Consider the following 13,057-nt stretch of genomic DNA (forward strand, 5'->3'; position numbering starts at 1 on the left):
ACAGTGAGGAAGAGGGGGCGGGGCTTACTGAATGTGGCAGAAAGAGGGAGGAGGAGGAGAGAGGAAGGTGGAGAGAGAGGAGGAGAGAGGAAGGTGGAGAGGAAGGTGGAGAGAGGAAGCAGAAACAGTGCGTCTTGCTTGACGCTGTAGTGGAAAAAACATGGGGAAAACTACACAGTCGATGATGCCTATTCTCCATTCTTTTACTTGGAATTTGTCCCACATGTTGTGTTTGTCAATTTAGATTCAAATCAGTTTCCACCACACACAAGCTAGAGCTGCTCTGTGCTGCATCATAACATAAGACAAATTGCCAAGAATTATGATTAATACTTTTGAACTTGTTTCTAAAGATCATCTGCTGCACGGTGTAGTTATCTTACCGACTAAATAACAGATGCAGTAAAACATGTTGATGCAGCCTCTCCTATAGCTCATGCTTGCTCTGCTTCAGTGTGTCTTCATGTGTGTCTGCACTGACACAAGCTTCAGTGTGTCTTCATGTGTGTCTGCACTGACACAAGCTTCAGTGTGTCTTCATGTGTGTCTGCACTGACACAAGCTTCAGTGTGTCTTCATGTGTGTCTGCACTGACACAAGCTTCAGTGCGTCTTCATGTGTGTCTGCACTGACACAAGCTTCAGTGTGTCTTCATGTGTGTCTGCACTGACACAAGCAAACGTCTTCGCTGTTTACATTAAGGTGTCAAAATGTGTTTTTTAGTTCGAGAAAATTTAGAGAAAACATTCAAACAACTATTAGTTTGTGAATGAATCTCCAATATTCTCCAACATTGTATTCTATATTGTGTGTACAATATGCAAACGCTACAGTGCAGTATTACAGTATTTGCAATACAATCATTTCCTAAGCCTCATTTCCTTCTATTTTTTTTGTTGAATTACATATTCTTGGTATTTTCCAACCTTTTACCTTTTTAATTATTTGTTTAAATAAAGTTTGTGCTTTTTGTCTCATTGGCTTTTTATAATTTTTATCATCTTTCTATTGTCTTTTTACGTCTTATCTTAACTATCTCTTAATTCTATCTTTTATTCTTCTTTTACAGTTTATTACTGTTATTTACTGTATTTTCAATGAATAATTTTTAAGAGTAAGAGAGTATTCTGCTTTTATTTTGTCAGTCAAAGCACTTTGTGAAATCTGTTATTAAAGGTGCTATATAAATATAGTTATTATTCGTATTAATTATTATTATTCGTTCTAATCTTGAGCTTGATGGCATGAGACAATTAAGTTGATATTCCTTTGTGTCTGTGAACCCGGCTGTGTGTGTGTTTGTGTGTGTTTGTGTGTGTGTGTGTGTGTATGTCGGGGGGTGGGGGCTCAGTGAAGGGGAAGGAGTTGTCAGCCCTGTAGCACTGTCTGGCCTGACAGATGATATGAGAACACCACGAAATATACATTAGACACTAATCCATAAACACACATATGAAGACACACACAACACACAATTCTGTCGTTTTTGCTCTCTCTCACACACACACACACACACATACACACACACTCTCACACACCCAGCTGACGCTCAGAAAGCAGACAGACTCCTGCTGGGCTATAGGACCGTGGTCAACGTCAAACACATCCAAAGACATCACATCAAACCTCCTGCATCATGTGACCCCCGGGCCAGCTGGGGTTCAGCACAGCGGAGACAAAGGGCTGTGGTGATACAGTCAGGGACAAAGAGGATCCTGTACTGTATATGGTGGCTCGCACTATATAGCATTCATACAAAGTCACACTTCAGAATGGTCACCTGCTTTTGACTGGCACGTGTATGTTCATTGCTGCATTTATGAATCTATTTCATACACTTTTCAATAAGAGACTTTTTTATATAACTATGTCTTAAAGCTGATTTGTATGTGAAGCGAGGTTCATCAGATCCATGCAGGACATCAGAGGGGAAGGAAAAGTGAACAGCATGCTAACCTGTGACTGAACCCTGGATAGAGCCACAAATCTTCAAGTTCCATCACAGAAAATATCAGATGTAGAAATATAGTGGGTTAAATAGGCGACTATGACAGTTGAGTTACTTGGTTATAGGGCTGTATAGAGCAATATTGATATCAGGATAATCATAGAAAAGTGTTCTAGCTATATGATATATGACAATATCTGCGAACATATTGCTGAGCCTGTTGACATGAAACCTCCAATGTTTTAACTTGAAATGTTCAGACTTGGGCTGATGAAACCGGTTTAAAGCGGCTTTTGATCAACTGAAAGAGACAAGAAGGTGGCCAACCTAACATCAACGCTGTTTTTCTGAGTTTCTGAAAAGTTGACATTTTGGAGATATGAGGCTTTCACACCACAGCGACAACATGCAAAATCACACAATAATCACATTGATCTTCAAATCAAATGCTGTAATTTCCAAACAAGTTTCCCTTTGTCCCACATCTCATATTGTGAGAGATTTTGATTAGTATTTGCTTTTTATCATTCGTTTAGACAACGTAATTGTGTCAAGATAATTTGATACAATTACTCCGATCACGATAGGATGATTTTTTTTATGAATGAACGAATGAATGATCATCTTGAATTATTGCCCAGCATTTAGTAAATTATGTTAATCTGGTATAAGGAGGCCTTGTAATTAGACACAGAAGTATCTAATATACTATACTATTATATATATATATATATAATATTATATATATAATATGATATATATATATATATATATATATATATATATATATATATATATATATATATAATATACTCTCTCACAAACAGCCATATAAGCACACGTGCTGCAGGCAGTTTGAATCTTTTAATAGGCTTTTCAATTATTAACACACATGAAAGATGCACAACATGTGGACGATCTGGGCTTGTGTGCTCCAGTAGGCTTTCAGTGCTCACCCAGGCACTTAAACATCTCTCTCTCTCTCTCTCTCACACACACACGAGTAGGTGTCTCAGCGCTATATACAGAAATGCACATTCGTATATAAGAGGACAGAACAGTCTGAGGTCCTAAGAGTCGTTTGTGCGGACTGTTCCTAAAGCCTGGACAGAAATAGTTAAGAAAGCCTCCAGGATGGCTACAGGAAGAGCTGAAGCTATAAGGAAACTAGTTCCTCCCTCTAGTTTAAGGCTATACATACATACATTTATTTATTTTAATAATATTTAAATATTAATTTATATATTTTTTACTTTGTTTATTAAGATTTTCTCAAATGCAAATACTGACTTGTGACTCGAGTAAAGTTGCTCACACCTCTGTTTATGGTCTTGGTAGGAATCTAGTTAGTAATAGTCTTTATTTTCAATTTTATTCTTCAGTGAAAGTCATTTTTCATTTCATCGTTACTTTTTATTCACATTTCAAGTGTAAAAACCTCAAAAAAAAAGACATCAGACAGGTTTTGTGAAGAAACCATCCCTTTATTGGTGGTGAACCATCTAACTCAGGGTCAAAAAGGGTTAAAAAACAGTCTGTGCTCAAACAGACCAAAACCAGAGTTTCTCCACACCCTGCTGCCTCTAGTGGTGAAAAAAGGTGGTGGTGGGGAGGTTGGGGGGCGGGGTCAAAAACAGTAGTACTGGGTGCAGGCATAAGAGACGCAGCGGGCTCTATTCTCCCACAGGCCATCGGCGCTATTACGGGCCTTAACCGCAAAAAAACGTGCCTTGCGCCTGTTTCGGCAAGATAGCAATAGGCTTTAGGCTGCCAAATGCGCTTTAGGCCGAATGGGCGTGGCGCAGTCCCAAAGTGGGCGTGTCGGCGCTAAATACCAGCCTAGTCATATCTTGGGAGCTGGCCTACATTTAGCGCTTTGCGCTTTTCAAAAGCAGGCCTATTCTTTGCCTTCACTGCTTCTTCTCTGTCACCCTTCTCTCTCTCTCTCTCTGAGTTCCCAGCATGCATTGTGTTTCTTCATTTCGCTACTAAATAGCCACCAAATGAGCCAAAATAGATATAAAAGGTAGTTCTAAATTAATGTGTAATGGTAACACAGCCTGCCATTGTCAACATTTCAATATTGGACCAAATAAAACCTCGAAATGAAAACACCACCCTATGTGAAACATATATGTCCTCCTGGGCATATATATACCCCTTGTCGAGTTAACGTGATTTAGAGAAGTAACAGCGGAACACGCTTCAGAACGCGCTTCTAATGGCATCTGCTATACTGTGATGTCCGTCCAATAACTTGGCCCTATTTCACATTTAGTTTTACAATAAAAACACATTTATGCAATGACTTGACATAATGTAGGGTATATTTATGTGCATCATCCTTCCTGCAGCAGGCGAGAGAAAATGATATCTTTCTGGACAAACTTTCACCAATCTAATAGGCTATATTTTTCTAGCTGATGCATAGAACATTATTTTCACTTTGATCTTGCTATAGTGTAGCGTATTTACATGCTTGCAGTATTGAAACTGCAGTTAGATTGGTTTGAGAAGCATAATAATATGGAATAATAGCCTATAATGCAGACAGACAGGCTGGATGAAGGGAGGGGGGGGGGGGGCAGAGCGTTTGGCTTTCGTCTGGTTTTGCGGGATCACTGGAATTGGAGCTAAAAAGGCAAGCGTGCGATTCGTTTATTGCACTTATCCAATGAGCATGACGGTGCATAATTTTACGCCTAAAAGGCGTGGTTGTAATGCTTTGGGCTGCATCTAGCGCCAGCACGACGATATCAAGTGCGCCTTTCCACGCCCACTGCTTTGATCTGCGCCTGCCGCTCGGCCTAGAAACTGCGCCGATGCAACGATAGGGGCCGCTGAGTCCAAAGAAGTGAAAATGGTTCCCTTCCACATAAAGCAAAAGTCACACAAAAAATCCTTCACTTTACTCCAAACAACGTTCACTGATTTTTACTGACACACTACAGCAGTAGAGTTTCTCTACAGCAGTAGAGTTTCTCTTCACTGCTTTTTACTGACACACTACAGCAGTAGAGTTTCTCTACAGCAGTAGAGTTTCTCTTGGAGGGAGGAGGAGGAAACGGACAGGGGTGGATGTAGGGTGGAGTTACTGAATTCACCGGGGCAACTGAAGGGGGGGAAAGGCTGGGTGGGGGTGGGATGGGGTGAGGTGGGGTGGGGTAGGCATAGGGTGGGGTGGGGGGTACCTGGGTGTCAAAACCACATCAATGACAATTAAACAGAAACATCATGTTAACGTTCTCTATCCAAATGAAGACGGAGAGCGCGAGTGCGTGGGCCTGAAGTGCTTCCCCTCCCTCTGTGGCTGTTTGTTTGCTGTCTCCACGGCGACCGCCGGTTGCCACGGAGTTACCGCGACGTTGCTGCAGGTGCTCCTTACTTGGCGTTGGTGGCGCTGTTGAGCAGCTTGCGTGCGGCCTGGGCGATGGCGTCGCGGTCGATGCCGAAGATGCGCAGCAGCTCGCTGGGCTTGCCGCTGCGGGGCACGTGGGACACGGCCAGGCGCCGCACGCTGAAGCCAGACTCGTTCACCACCGCTGAGCACACGGCCTCGCCCAGCCCGCCTGAGGAGACAGACGAGACAGAGCAGTCACAACCAGGGCTGTGCAATAACATCGATACGGCAATATATCGCAATACGTTTTTCTGCAATACTGTTTCGATACAATATCGATACAATATCCATACTATATCGATACGGTATCGTATTTTCCAAGGGGTTATTTTTTCGGGTGGCCATTTCTTCGTATACTGTATCGATCCGGTATCGATACCCTATTGATACCGTATCGATATCGATACGGTACCTCTCTCTTAAGAGGTTAATTAAGAGAGAGAGAGAGAGAGAGAGGGTTTAGGATATTTTTGGGAAGTAATTCAATACTTTCAGGCATTTCTTTTTTGTTTTCTTTTAGAATAATTCTATTTGGGGAATCTTAATTTGAGTGCTGTTGTCTCTGTGACGGCTCACCTTCATAGTAGTGGTCCTCCACTGTGATGATGCGTCCTCTGGTCGCCCTGGCGTTCTCGATGATGGTCTTGGAGTCCAGGGGCTTGATGGTGAACGGGTCGATCACGCGGATGTTGATTCTCTCTGAGGGAGGAGAGAGGAAAGTATTACTCTAAAGCCAGCAGCAGAGGAAGTGTAGATGCACCTTAGTCCAACTGATGCTCTGTATGTTACTGACACACTGTACAGTAACAAGAGGGCATCATGTCCATCATGTGGTATATACAGTCATCTTTCTTTCTTTCTTTCTTTCTTTCTTTCCTACCTTTCTTCAGCTGTTCAGCAGCAGCCAGAGCCTCGTGCAGCGTCACTCCTGCTCCAATCACAGTCACATGGTCATCATTGGTCTTGTACACAACCTGGTTGCATGATGGGAGAACGGACATATTCTCAAATATAACTTCCCCACTTCCAGATGAATCAAGCAGTTAGTTTTGATGATGATGATGATGATGATGAGGGATTAAGAAAAGTGTGAAATTAAAGTTTGAAACGCCAGATGAGAAGTATTACAGCATTATCAGGTTAATACTTAAGTTAATTTTTTTTATTTTTTTATTTAACCTTTATTTAACCAGATAAAACATTTGAGATACAAGATCTCTTTTGCGAATGTGATCTGGCCAAGAAGGCAGCAATTACAAGCCAGGTTACAATCAACATAAATTACAGTAAATAAAAGGAAACATAAAAACAGGGCTATAAAGCTGAAACATTTCAAAAAGCAGGGACATCCAAATACATCATAAAATACCACATCCAAGGGTAATAAATAACACAAGATCAAGAACGTAAAAACATATGGCCTAAAAACAAGAATAACAGGTCAAAAAGGGCAAAGTAAACTAGACATTACTGCAGGAGCAGCTTGCAGTAAGAACTTCAGATAGAGCATGTTTAAAACTGGACAGAGGAATGGAAGAGACCAGTTTTAAACGGGACTGCAGGTCGTTCCACGACCAGGGACCAAAGTAAGAGAGACTCTTTTTTCCACATTCTGTTCGCATCATTGGCACTTTGAATTTCAGAAGAAGGTTTCAGTTAAGAAGGTTCTGGTCAAGGTGCTCAGATGGATGAGGGACAGTAAAGGGATGAGGGACAGTAAAGCGATGAGGGACAGTAACGGGACGAGGGACAGTAAAGGGACGAGGGACAGTAAAGGGACGAGGGACAGTAAAGGGATGAGGGACAGTAAAGGGACGAGGGACAGTAAAGGGACAGTAAAGGGATGAGGGACAGTAAAGGGACGAGGGACAGTAAAGGGACGAGGGACAGTAAAGGGACGAGGGACAGTAAAGGGACGAGGGACAGTAAAGGGACGAGGGACAGTAAAGGGATGAGGGACAGTAAAGGGACGAGGGACAGTAAAGGGACGAGGGACAGTAAAGGGACAGTAAAGGGATGAGGGACAGTAAAGGGATGAGGGACAGTAACGGGACGAGGGACAGTAAAGGGACGAGGGACAGTAAAGGGATGAGGGACAGTAAAGGGACGAGGGACAGTAAAGGGACAGTAAAGGGATGAGGGACAGTAAAGGGACGAGGGACAGTAAAGGGACGAGGGACAGTAAAGGGACGAGGGACAGTAAAGGGCCGAGGGACAGTAAAGGGACGAGGGACAGTAAAGGGACGAGGGACAGTAAAGGGACGAGGGACAGTAAAGGGACGAGGGACAGTAAAGGGACGAGGGACAGTAAAGGGACGAGGGACAGTAAAGGGACGAGGGACAGTAAAGGGACGAGGGACAGTAAAGGGATGAGGGACAGTAAAGGGACGAGGGACAGTAAAGGGATGAGGGACAGTAGCACAGTGGCTAAAGCTGTAGCAATTCACAAAGCTGTCATCTAATCCTGGGAGGTTTTGCCGGCTCAACTCCGGCATGGTGCGCAACCGACCCAACACAGGATGTCATCGTAAGATGGCATGGACCTCCCCCGGCATCATGATGTCAATGATGATGTCATCGCGAGCTTCCCGAGGACATCATCAATGATGTCAGATCTCTTCTGCGTCCTGTGTTCTAGCAGACATTGGCGGGGGCAAGCTTTCCTTACCGGGATGGAAACGTGTCTCAAACAGCATTAACAGAACAATACATGATGTTAAAAACGACACTATGTGAAGAGGTGTTTCTTACAAACCTTCGCCTGTCCAACATGGAAGTCCTCACTGCTGCTGTACAGGATGTTGTTCTCTGGGCGGCTCGTTCGGATGAAACACAAACCCTGGAATGAAGAGAAGGAATCGTCTGGATTTTAAAGACTTCATAAAAGTTCATAAAAACACTGAAGCAGATGAGAAAGATCCTGTGTGTGTGTGTGTGTGTGTGTGTGTGTGTGTGTGTGTGTGTGTGTGTGTGTGTGTGTGTGTGTGTGTGTGTGTGTGCAAATCAATGCAGTAGAACTTGAAATACCAAAACTAGCTTTGACTCTGCTGCTCGAGACAGTTTGGTAACGACCACATTTGGATTTAAAATCATTTTCAGTCGCTCTTCAGTCCTTATGTCAACAGCGATGCAAGACGGTTTGTATGGCTGTGTGCGTGTGCGTGTGCGTGTGTGTGTGTGTGTGTGTAGGTGTGCGTGTGTGTGTGCGTACCTTTGTGTTGGCGGCCAGCTCCACAGCCTTCTCAGTGGAGACACCATCGCTGGGGTAGAAGACGGTTGCTGTAGGGATGGCTCTGAACATCGCTAAGTCCTCCAGACCCATCTGAGATGGCCCGTCCTCACCTAGACACACACACACACATGCACATGCACACGCACACACACACACACAAACAAACACACACACACACACTTGATCTTGATTTCATATGCGTGGTGCGTGGTGTTTGGTTTACCTTCAGCACTGAATTAATTCAGGCTGTGATAGATAGGTGTGTGTGTGTGTGTGTGTGTGTGTGTGTGGCCGTGGGGGAAAACGACCACCCATTGATGACCATGACGAGACACCGCCTGGATGTATTGGAGGAGAGAGAGAGAGCCGGACCAATGGAGACGCCGCAGTGGGAGCCGCAGAGGTTGACGTTGCTCTCGGAGATGGCGGCCATGCGGAGCTGGTCGTACGCCCGCGTGAAGAAGGTGGCGAAGGTGCTGGCGAACACCACGTTACGATCCCGCGTGGCACAGCCTATCGCCACGCTCACCTGGAGGAGAGAGAGGGGGAGGGGGAGGAGAGGAGGAGGAGGAGAGGAGGAGAAGAGAGGAGAAGAGAGGAGGAGAAGAGAGGAGAGGAGAGGAGAGGAGGAGAGGAGATGAGAGGAGAGGAGGAGAGGGAAGGAGAGGAGGAGAGGAGAGGAGGGGAGAGGAGAGAGAGGAGAGGAGAAGAGAGGAGAGGAGATGAGGAGAGAGGAGATTCATCTCACTCTTGAATTATAGATCAACTCCCCTTGTGTTGCTATCAACTTAACTTAACTTAACTTGTATGTTTAGTAGTGCTTAATGTTTTGGAGACTGGCAGCCATATTCCTCTACTGTTGTTGGTTGCTGAGTAAAGGACTAGTTCACTGCTCTTTCTTACCATGTTCTGCTCTGCGATGAATCACTCCACGTAGCGGTTGGGGTGCTCGTTCTTGAAGAGCTCGGTGAAGGTGGAGTTCTTGGTGTCTCCGTCCAGAGCCACCACATGCTCGTTGGAGCGGCCTAGCTTGGCCAGCGCCATGCCGTACGCCTTCCTGGTAGCAATCTGTTTGTAGATCAGAACAGACAGACAGAGAGACAGAACGACAGAGAGACAGACAGACAGACAGAGAGACAGTGAGACAGACAGACAGACAGACAGAACGACAGACACACAGACAGACAGAGAGACAGAACAACAGACAGACAGACACACAGACAGACAGACAGAGACAGACAGACAGAGAGACAGACAGACAGACAGAGAGAGACAGACAGAGAGACAGACAGACAGACAGAGAGAGACAGACAGAAAGACAGAGAAACAGTCAGACAGTCAACTTGCTACACCGATTCACAATCCACAGGTAATACAGTCAGATTGTTTGTTGATATATTCTAGATACCCCAGCTATTCATAGTAATCTACTTATAAAGTGAACGCCATCAGACTACTATTAACCTGTTTTCTACCCAATTGTACTTTAATTCCCCCTCCTGTCCTGGTTGTTGCTCCACCCCCTCTGCCGATCAGGTGAGAGCCGCGGTAGACGAGCACATACTACCTCTGATACATGTTGTGACGGTTTGACTTTCAGACTTATCCTTCCTTCTTTATTCTGTATTATTTTGTTAGGGGTGCCAGCCAGGTCTCTCTCCTAGCATTTAAGAGTTAAGTCAGGGTTGTGTCATTCATAGTCTTACCAAACCTCACAAAGGTGCACACAAAACAACATGTAGGCTACACCCTGCACATTGAATGAACAAAGTTCAACCCAGCAAGAACAAATACATTAAATGCAAACATTAAATGCAAACACAGAAACACTCAAATAATTTCAGACCACACCCAACAAACTCAGTTTCAGTATATATATTGTGCAAGAAAATAGTTTCAGGGAAAAGTTCATTTCAGGTCCATATCCCTCAGTTCACACAGGTAATCCAGTCCAGGATTTACACCCGACCCATCCAGTCAGTTCAATGGTTCATAGTACCACAAAAAGTAATCCATTCCATTTACAGGTTTTCTTTTCACATGTTATGTGCTCCCAGCAAAAAAGCCCTGGTGAAACAAGGAAATTACATTCAGTGCAATTCAATTCAGTTCAGCTTTTAAATACAACCCAAAACAAAGAATCCACAAAACCCTGTCAAGTAAGAATAGCTTTTCTCACTTACAGTCTGTCAGTCAGTCCAATATGCAGTCCGCGAATCCCGAACGGGTTTTGCTGCTGCGGGTGGGTGAGTGACGCTGGCTTCAGTGGCTTGAGTAAACAGCGAGACAGCTGAAAGGAGAGCATCCGAGCAGAGAGGCAATGGAGCGATCTGAGAGAAAACAAGAGTTTGTTGAAGGCACGGAGGACGATAAACAGTGTGACCAGGTTTACTTTAAACAACCTTACTTTTTGTTTGCTGTCCCATCTGAGCGTGCTGCTCCGGCGGCGACGCACCTCTCGCTTTTTCCTCCTTCCTTCTCTCAGAAGAAAAACTGAATGAACATTATGCGGAAGGGAGTTGAATAATGGCGCGAACGGGAACGAATCAATAATACATCCATGGAACGAATCCGTAAGTAGATGGGTGTATCCGGGGGTGTGTCTGTATCGTTGTGAAACGTATGGTCCGGGGACAAGTCTAGGTTGTCACATTGTGCAGCGTCGCCAGTCGCTTCTTTTCACTTGACAGCGAGGAGTTTCACCGGCCAGATCACACTATTGCCCCCCCCCAGTTCCTCTCGCCCCCGAACAGGCGCCCCGACCGACCAGAGGAGGCGCTAGTGCAGCGACCAGGACATATACCCCTAAGTGCCTAGCACAGAGGCTTGAGGTAAAACAAATAAAATAGTAATAATCAAGTCCGCACACACCCAGCATCGGGCTCTGCGCAGTGCGTGGGCTCTCCTGCACTTGCTAACTGAAGAGTGGATGTACGTGCTCTACTTTTATTTGAGCAGGGGGTTTGAACCTGCAACCCTCGTGTTGGGCAGGCAGGGAATCTACCGCTACACTACCCGGGTGCCCCCAGGTTCCACATTTGAGAGTGATCAAATACTTTCAACCCCATAAATCACACAGTGTAAACGAATGATTGGGGACACAGCTTAATGAAGACATCCCAGCTTGGCTGTATGACTTGACTTTCAAACACACCTTGTCTCCAGTTTTGTAGCTGGGTGCGCTTGGCATGCGGATGTTGCGGAGGTTGACGGGCGGGGCGTCGTCGTTGGGCGGGGCCGGGTAGAGGCGCTTGCTGCTGATGCGACTCTGCAGCTCCTTCATCACGATGTCCGCCATGTCTTTAGGCAGCGGCTTCCCGTGCCAGCCCATCTTATCCTCCGCTGCTGAAACACACACATGGAGGAAGATATTAGACATGCACATTTTTAATAATTTTTAAATTTTTATTAATAATTTTTAACACTCTCGTGTGTTACCTGATGGGCACAAACTTGGATTTTTACACACATATGAAGTCCAAATAAATGCTAAATTGTTACGGTGCCATATTATGCCATCAAATACATGGCAAGAAACATATATTAGTCAAGTCAAGTTTATTTGCAATAGTTTTGTGTTAATAGTTTAGCAGTGCAGTGTTTTCCATTTTTAAGGCTATCTTCATTAGATTGGTGCCGAACGTGCTAGTTTCCTTTGAGCTATCTGCCTGCTTTTCTGCTCAGAGCAGTTAGCTGTGTACGTTAGCGCAACCGCATGCATGCTTGTGAAGTTAGTCAGGTTGGGGGAAGGGAAAGTGCAATGCCTTGGTAACTGCAACATTATCCCAATGAGGCAACTGTTGCGGTTAGCTACATTGTGCCAAGATCTCTGTCTCCATCACAATTTTTCTTATTTTTCTTTCATAAAACGTATAGCTTGTGAGTCAGCCAGTCTCAGAAACGCTTTCAACATGACATGACGTTGGATCACAAGACTCTAGTCTACATGTACTCATTTCCTTCCTTTCCTCAAAAGAACAAGTCTCAGAAACCCATGAACAAATGCTGGGGAAGATATCGGCGGTTGCCCCATTGATGATGAGTGGGAGAGAGTAGCCATTTTATAGCAGTTTTATTTTTTTATTTTTTATTTATACAGGTGAATCACCTGTATTGGCTTTTCACAGTTTAGTGATGAGTGATCTGATCAAGGCAGTGTCATTCAGATTAGCATTTCATCTTCACTTCAGTGATCCACGTGGAAGGTTTAATTCAGTGATACTCAACTTGCGGCTGAATTAAATATAATCTTTGGTAACGTTAATTCAGTGGTTCCCAACCTTAGGGTCATCATGACCCTAAGTGGGGTCACCTGGAATTCAAATAGGGTCGCCTGATTATTATTATTATTTTTAACCCCACACACAATTTAATACTACCGAAGATGATTTTTTAAATCTTTATATCTGGTAATGTGTTTGAACCGCCTCTTCAATTTGTCCCTTCTTGTACATTTTTGTTTACTTGTGTGTTTTCA

At 44.3% G+C, this 13,057-nt stretch overlaps 1 pseudogene across 1 annotated transcript; it reads right to left on the bottom strand.

Annotated features, from left to right (window-relative positions):
• Positions 1–5,329: 5,329 nt before the first annotated feature.
• Positions 5,330–12,419, bottom strand: LOC310794840 (transketolase-like; annotated as a pseudogene). Its single transcript has 9 exons — positions 12,395–12,419; positions 11,735–11,925; positions 9,484–9,648; positions 8,953–9,109; positions 8,560–8,690; positions 8,104–8,187; positions 6,229–6,322; positions 5,925–6,047; positions 5,330–5,517 (listed from the first exon to the last, which is right to left on the bottom strand). The product of its transcript is annotated as a transketolase-like (transcript).
• Between the last annotated feature and the right edge of the window lie 638 nt (positions 12,420–13,057).

The sequence above is a fragment of the Poromitra crassiceps genome (assembly GCF_964638095.1).
Source record: "Poromitra crassiceps genome assembly, chromosome: 20".
NCBI classification, from domain to species: Eukaryota; Metazoa; Chordata; class Actinopteri; order Beryciformes; family Melamphaidae; genus Poromitra; species Poromitra crassiceps.